Source organism: Barbus barbus (genome assembly GCF_936440315.1).
Source record: "Barbus barbus genome assembly, chromosome: 20".
Classification (NCBI taxonomy): domain Eukaryota; kingdom Metazoa; phylum Chordata; class Actinopteri; order Cypriniformes; family Cyprinidae; genus Barbus; species Barbus barbus.
In genome coordinates this window covers 4967836-4976505 of record NC_136748.1, presented here as the reverse complement: position 1 = coordinate 4976505, position 8670 = coordinate 4967836, and the positions used below count along the sequence as shown (strand labels likewise).

Below are 8670 nucleotides of genomic sequence, written 5' to 3'. Positions count from 1 at the left end.
CCTGTTACATTTTGGTGTGTCACTCTCATTAAGTAATATAAAAGAAATTAAGATGATTCCACAATATTGCTAACATGGAAGATAATGTGAATTAAAAATCATTGTCAATATTTTCACATTGAGTTAACACATGACTAAATATGAAACATCATCAATTAACATGTCTTTGATTAGTTCTTAGTCAGTTTCAGTAGTCTTTGAATGTCTGGTTCAATACTGATAGTTTGAAACTTTTTACTGTATCTCTTGAAGGGCTCACCCTCTGGTCCAATTAGAAATTTTTCAAAATTCCATGAAATATCATGCCGACTGATGGGATTCCAGACCAGATATTTAGGGTCCTGCATAAATGACATAGGGTCATCATCTGGGTAAGGAAGCTTGTCTTTCAAGTAAGAAAAGACAGGATGTGCATCACTCCCATTTACAACGCACTTCTCAAAAATGGTGAATGCAGGCTTATACCCTTCACCTGGACGTACATATTTCAAGGAATTTAGAATTTCTGCGTCAGAACAGTTCTCCTGGAAAATGAGAAAGAAGACAAAGTATTGGGACAATGCAATAATTCTTATGTTAATCCAAATTATGTACAATTCTGAAACACTGTAACTTAGTATAAACAGATATATTTAGCATTTATGTGACACCGAACTCATGTATGAACGAAATTGCATTTGTAGATAAACTACAACTAAATGTAATCGAAACGGTGAGTTGCGCGTAATCATTTACAAACCTGGTAACCAAACTGGTTGCAGGGAAAGCCCAGGACCACAAGCCGGTGAGGGTACCTGCTCTGGAGCTCATTAAGCTGGATATAGTCCCGGGTGGTTGTCCCTCAAAGTGATGCCACATTTTCAATTAACACCACTCTTCCTCTGAAAACATTGAAATCTTTTGTTTCCCCTTCCAGTGTAGTTGCACGCAGATCATAAAAAGTCTTGGCTATAAACGTCATTGTTCACTATTGCTGTCCTCTTCACAATGACGTTAGCAGTGTCTTTTTCTACTTTAATGTTGACAATACAGGTCACATGATCACATGTATAATGCATATCAGGTGCCTAACAGATATGTGATACATCAACCTTTGAGAAGATACCCGTCTCAGAATTTGGAATTAAAGACTGTAGCAATGAAACAATGTAGTTTTTCCTGAACTATTCAATATAGCCATAATAACAACATTCTTTTATTTTAAAATGGAAAGAGAATTCCACAGCCTGCTACAGATTAAATAACACTCCAAGCTCTGTGGAAATTTTACAAAGCATATCAGTTTCTGGGCCATGCTTTATTGATAAAGTTTGTCTCCATTACCTTGAATGTTATTAATAATGGATGACTGCACAATTTAATAATCTTTAGAGTGCCTACACTATATGTCTAAGATCTTTCATGCAATGTATAGTGTCACTTAAATGCTTATTAACATTTTTTATTAATACCATGAATTTCTTTGTGCACGTTTGGTGCAAATCTGCATACATGCCATCATGAATCAGACCTCTGTGGCTCTCTCCGATGGCCACCGGAGGGCACCCTCTCCTGAGTATTGACTTTCCCGGACTCCATTTCCCATACACCCCGTTCAGAGACTAATCACCTGCACAGGTGTTCCCCATTATCCACCACTACTTAAACAGCACTCACTCTCACTGTCATTGTGGGAGGTGTTGAATTTCAGGAAGGAGCGGATCTCACTTCTCTGGTCGGCGGGTATTTACGTGACTAATTGTGACTTTGGATTGATAGTGTGGGTTTATTGAGGTCCTGTTTGAAGGGGTACTGCCCGACGGCCTGTATAGGTCCGGGAACGGTATTCCTGAGCAGGTCTCAGCAAACTTAGTAGATAAATTCGAAGTAGAAAGGTAGTCGTGTGGTGAATCGTCTGTAAAGGTAATCAGAAAAACTTCCGTTGCACTTTGGTAAAACATCAAAGTCTCACACAGTTGGGGATAAGTTAAAATCAGAGTCAGCCCATGCTCAAGGGAGCAGGTGGGGGTGGGGAGGAATGGAACATAGTAAGTTAAATCGCAAAAGAGAGCGAGGATACAATTCTCAGGATAGTGATATGGAAAACCCACAGATTAAAGCAATAAGACCAAATCCAAATAGTGATGAGGGATTTAGAGTTCTGATAAAAGTAAAGGGAGGGGCTGGATTTTCTTCAGTCAGTCCCCTTAAATTAACGAATGAACTTAAAAAAGGGATTGGGGATATTTTGCATGCCACTATTTTGCAAAATGGAATGATTTCAATTGTATGTAAATCGGAAATGCAACAGGCTAAGGCTTTCAAGATTAAGACTGTGCTTGGTAAGGGAGTGGAGGTTTTCAAGCCGCAAACAAACACCGAGGTAAAAGGAGTGATGTATAATGTGCCAGTGGATGTATCTGAGCAAGAAATATTGACTAGCTTAAAAGGAGGAAATGTTGTAGCTGTAAAACGCATGGGTAGAAATGAGAATGGTAGAGGAACCATCCCTATCCTTCTCTCCTTTAAAGATAATGTGCTACCAAAGAGGGTCATGTTGGGATTCATGAGCTACCCTGTAAAAGAGTATGAAAGACCCCCTCTGAGGTGCTTTAAGTGTCAGAGATTTGGACATGTGGCAGCTGTGTGTAATGGAAAGAGAAGGTGTAGACAATGTAGTAAGGAGCATGATGGGAAAGAATGTACTGAACCTGTGAAATGTTGTAACTGTGGGGGGGAACATCCAGCTTCTTTCAGGGGATGTCATAATTATGTCAAAGCAGAAAATGTGGAGAGAATAAAAAAAGAGAGGAAAATATCTTATGCAGAGGCAGTGAGAAGGGTGGAGAAAAATGAAGGGGTCAGTCAAGATCAAGGTGAGGCCATGGCAAGAGAACTAGCAAAGGGACAGGTTTGTAAGGATGACTTAGTTGTGATTAGCAAAAAAGGTCTACTGGCGTTCATGGTTGAAACAATGTGGAGAGTTAAAATGGTGGCAAATAAAAAATCAGATGTGGCTCGTGAAATTGCTTCTGCTGCAGAAAAACTTCTAGGATTTAAGGGGATTAATCCAAAGGAATTATGGGAATTTACCTATACTCCGGACAGTGCAGATCAAAGAACAAATGGAAGTCAGCAGATAGAGTTGGACGATAATGAGGGAGAAGAAATGGATAGCAGACATGAAGAATATGATGGTGATTAGTGTCTTTTGTATTATGTTTTTCATAATGCAATGGAATGCAAGGAGTCTTATTGCGAATGGGCAAGAGTTTAAACGCTTGATAGATGGTCTTGAAGAAAAACCGGAAATTATTTGTATTGAGGAAACTTGGTTAAAACCAAGATTAGATTTTATAATTCTGGGGTACAAGTGTGAAAGGAAAGATAGGGAGAATACATCAGGAGGGGGCTGTGCCACCTTTATAAGAAATGGAGTTCAATATAGAAGAATAGAAATTAAAACGGTATTAGAGTGCGTCATTACAGAAGTTTGGACTGATCGAGGGAAAATCTCTATTGTAAATTTATATAATCCGTGTATTAAGTTAGAAGAGTCATTTTCAGGACATTGTAGATAAGATTAGTGTACAGGGGATATGGGTTGGGGATTTTAATGCTCATAATGAAATGTGGGGAGGTGAGAAGAGAGACAGAAATGGTCAAATTGTAGAAAGTTTTATAGACAAAAATAATTTAGTTGTGTTAAATGATGGTCGACCTACATGGTCTGGTGCGAGTCGGTCAATGTCATCCTCCATAGATATTACAATTGTGTCGGCAGAGTTAGCATCGATTGGTAGGTGGGAGACAATGGATCTTTATTCAATGGGAAGTGATCATGTGCCAATAATTAGTAAATTTGGTAGGTGTCTGATTGAGGAACCAGTACATTGTCCCCTGCGGCTTAATTATAAAAGAGCAAATTGGATCAAGTTTGAGGAACAAGTGAATATGGGAATATCAAAAATAGATAGTGGAAAAGGAGTAGACGATTGGAATAGTTTCCTTAGCAAAATGATGTGGTTAGCAGCAGTTCAGAATATACCAAAGAAAAAAATGCCAATAAGAGGAGCAATGGTACCATGGTGGACTAAAGAATGTGATTCTGCGGTCCGAGATAGGAATAGGGCATATAAAAAATTAAAGAAGCATTTATTAGAGAATTATGCAATTGAATATAAAAGGTTTAGAGCTAAGGCTAGACGCGTAATTAAGGAGGCAAAGAAGCATAGTTGGAAGACTTTTTGTAATAAATTAGGACCGGATACGCCATTAAAAAAGATTTGGAATCTAGTTCATAGAATGACAGGTATCTATCGGCAGACAGAAATCCCTGTCCTCCATTGTGATGGGGAAGAAGCTGTAAATAGTAAAGAGAAAGCAAGTATGTTAGTCAAGCAATTCCAAAAAGTACATAGCTCCAAAAATGTAGATGACTTAAATAGAAGAAGTCAAGTATCAAGAGGTAATTTGGCTAAATTACTAATTGATGGTGATAATTCTGATTATATTAATGTATTTTTCTCAATAAAAGAACTACAAAAAGCTATTATTCAGGGGAAAGATACCGCACCTGGTAGGGATGGATTGGGATATCAATTGTTTAAAAATTCTGGAGAAATGTTTGGAGAAAAAGTTCTTGCCCTAATTAATAATGTATGGGAGAGTGGAAGTCTTCCTAAAGAGTGGAAACATGCTGTAATCATTCCAATTGTGAAACCAGGAAAAAAAACAGATAATCCTAGTTCCTATAGACCAATTGCTTTAACTTCTGTCTTATGTAAAATTATGGAGCGCATGGTAACAGATAGACTTGTGGATAAACTGGAGAAAAGCGGATATTTTGTGGAATATCAGAGTGGATTCAGGCAGGGGCGGTCAACAATGGATGCTGTTTTAGACATAGATATTGACATCAAAAAAGCCATCGCTAATAAGGAAGCTGTTGTCGCAGTGTTTTTGGACATTGAAAAAGCGTACGATATGCTTTGGAGGGAGGGGTTGCTCATTGCACTTTGATGCGGGAATCAGAGGAAGAATGTTTAACTGGATTAAGAATTTAAGTAATAGGACAATTCAGGTAAGGGTGGGAAGTGAATTATCAGAGGAACTTGAGATAGAGAATGGAACACCTCAAGGAAGCGTTATAAGCCCAGTTCTTTTTAATATACTAGTTAATGGTATGTTTAGTAGAGTGGGAAAAGAATTTCGGTTTTCATTATTTGCAGATGATGGGGCCCTCTGGAAGCGAGGGAGGAACCTTTCTTATATTTTTGGCAAAATTCAAACTGCTTTAAAGAGGGTAGCTGAATGGGCCGATGATTGGGGTTTTAAAATATCAACAGAAAAAACAAAATACATGGTATTTGGATGTAAGAAGAAAATGCCAACACAGCTGTTACAAATATATAATACGACTATTGGAAAAGTTAAACATTTTAAATTTTTAGGAATGTGGTTAGATGAAAGAATGACATGGAAAAAGCATATTGAGATGGTTTCGCTTAAATGTGGGAAAATAATTAATGTCCTAAGGTGTGTGGCTGGGTCTGATTGGGGGGCTGATAGTGAAACGATGATGATGATATATAGAGCAATGATTAGATCAATTATTGATTATGGCTGTATGGTATATGGGGCAGCAGCCCCTTCAGTAATTAGACAGCTTGATATAGTCCAAGCAAAAGCTCTTAGAGTGTGTAGTGGGGCATTTTATACAACTCCAATTCCTGCGCTATTAATAGAAACAGGGGAGATGCCATTAGAAATAAGAAGACATAAACTTGGTTTAAAGTATTTAATGAAACTAAAAGGACAGACTGGAAAATTACCAACAAAAAACTACAGTCAGCATTGGGAGTTTATGGGAACAGCAGGATTGGTTAAAACAAACTTTACAGAAACACTCAAATCCATGGCAGGTGAAATTGGTATTATGAATTTGAATGTATGTCCACCAATATGTCGGTCAGATGTACCTCTGTGGTTGATTCCAGATCCCAATGTTGATTTATATTTTTTGAAAACAAGTAAAAAAAAGATGTCAGAGGTTGTAGCGGAGGAGATAAAAGCTCGGCAGAGTCAAATGTGGGGAGGCCATCTACAAATTTATACTGATGGGTCGAAGGATCCTGAGAGTGGTAAAGTGGCTTTTGGTATAAGTATACCTGAAATAGGATATAAAAAAGGATGTAGGATTCCTGATCATTTGTCAGTATTTACTGCAGAGTTGGTAGCAATTCTATGGGCAGTAAAGTGGGTAGAAGATAACAAACGAGAATATTCAGTCATATGTAGTGATTCAGCCGCAACTCTAAGTACAATTAAAGATATGAAATCTAAGTCAAGACCGGACTTACTTGTGGAAATTTTGCAGGTGTTGTATAGAGTTTACAAAGCAGGGTATGAGGTGGGGTTTTTGTGGGTTCCGGCGCACATGGGTGTGGAGGGTAATGAGGAAGCAGATGAGGTGGCAAAGAAAGCAGTGCTGGAGGAAATGGTTCAACTAAATTTGCAATATGTATCACCAGATTACACAGAAATAATAAATGGGTCAGTAAAAGAAATGTGGCAAAGGTCATGGGATTGTGAAAGGAAAGGGAGAACTTATTATTCAGTACAAAGAATGGTAGAGAAAGACAGATGTAATTATAGATGCCAGAGAAGAGATGCAGTAGTCTTATCTAGATTGAGGTTTGGACATTGTGGGCTGAGGAGTGGGCTGGCTCTGATTGGTAAACATCCTGATGGACAGTGTGAATGTGGAGATAAGGAAACGGTGATGCATGTATTAGTGCAGTGCAGGAGGTACTCTCCTCAAAGGAAGAAATTGTTCAGGGAACTGGGAGCTACTGGAGAAACTGTTTTTAATTTATGTTCTTTATTGAATTTGGATAGGTGGAACAAATTGAAAAAGCTGATGGAGTATCTGCGAAATATTGGAGTATATAAAAAAAAATATAGACAAGCAATATTAAATAAGTTGTAAATAGCGATTAGAGAACAGAGGAGGGCAGCAATACGCCATAGCTGCGTCTAGCCTGCCGGAAACTACAAGAAGAAGAAGACTCTCATTGTGAAGTCTTGTTTTGCACCAGCTGACATTTATAAGCGTTTACCTTGTGAGTCTGTGAATGACTTGGGATTGTTGGACTACTGTTGGTTCTCTGCCGCCTGCCCTTGTGATCTTGCTTTCTGGAACTCTGACTGCTTTGCTGCCTGCCCTGACTCAAGCCAGGTATCATTTGTCTCTGCTCTGCCTCTGATATTCCTGCCACTGTTTTGAACACAGCCTGTTTGACCCTGATCTTGATTAAAGTTATCTGCAAATGGATCCACATGCTTCCATGGGTCACATCATTACACATGCACAGGTTCAGTTTTATTGTAGAAATAAGTGCTTGCATTCAGCCTGCATATGAAACCAATGACCAACTGCTGTTGGAGAAAGTCTTATTCTCTTTGCAAAAGATCTCAACTTTTTTTTTTTTTTTTAATTGGAGAAGAGAGCCAAGACACCTACAGTCTTACACTATCACTTGTAACCAAAAAGCATTTGGGTACTTTCCAAAACCCATATTTTTCTTTAAAAATGTTCAGGTTAAAGGTGGTGTGCTGCCAGCATATCAAAACCGCATAACAAATTCAGTTATTTACCAAGTTTAGAGACAAGAGTGACACGAGAAAACATTTAATATGTAGCACTGCTTTAAATGCAAAGACAGTGATTAAGCAATTACTTTATCACGCAATGCTGTAAAGCATGATTTTTCTCACTGTGTGAGAGAGAATTGTGCACAGAAAGTGAGTTGCATTACTGTGTGTAATATTCAGTACCATCCCTAGACTTCTGGGGCCCTAAGCTAAACTGCGTCAGGGGTTTTTGTCAGTACGTTCAAATGACCCTCAACCCCTTAATCTGTTCTTTCAGAGCAGCTTTACTGTTAATCTTTACTCTTATTCTGCGTCTCGCCACCAGGTCATTACTCTATACCTTAAATGTCAAGTATTTACTCCACATTCTCCTATAAACCAAGTAGTCTGACTTTTTTTTTTTTTTTTTTTTTTTTTTTTCTTTTGTATGCTGCAACTTTCCCCAATTCTGTAACCCATGAAAGATGGTGAACCACATGTTTCTGAAAAGGGAGCTAAAAGACTAACTATTGTTTTTAAATTTATAAGCATTAAATATTAATTTTACATTCAGATAAGCATTTAAACAATAAAAACAAAGGACCCATGACAATCTCAGCACTGGGAAGGGCTAAATAGTGCTGATTGAATTAACTGAGCGATGGCTTTTGGATGCTCCATACTGAACAAAAAGTAGACGGCAAACAGATACTTCTAGCATCTCTGTAATTGATCAGTGACGCATCCATTTTGATGCTAACTCTCGTTGCGATGATTAGGCTTGACATCCTAAGATGGGGATACAAGTCAGAGAAACATTTATTAGACCTATGGAGAGTACAGTACAACGGGAAAAAGAAAGGAATCTGTCACAATTAAATCAAATCTTAAGACTTACTTGAATTAGTTAGGAGTGTGGTGTTTTCATCTGTATGTTGATGAACAAACAAGTAATGCTGCACTCCAGAGTTCAGACCTGCAGTGACAGTGCAAAATATGTATTTATTTATCAATCAGAAGAACCTGCATGATAAAAGGTGGAAAATAGAAGAAAAA

The 8670-nt window shown here is 38.1% G+C and overlaps 1 pseudogene across 1 annotated transcript; it reads right to left on the bottom strand.

The window, feature by feature from the left end:
- Window positions 1-170: 170 nt before the first annotated feature.
- LOC306885904 (glutathione peroxidase 2-like) lies at window positions 171-961 on the bottom strand (annotated as a pseudogene). Its single transcript has 2 exons — window positions 740-961; window positions 171-524 (listed from the first exon to the last, which is right to left on the bottom strand). The product of its transcript is annotated as a glutathione peroxidase 2-like (transcript).
- Between the last annotated feature and the right edge of the window lie 7709 nt (window positions 962-8670).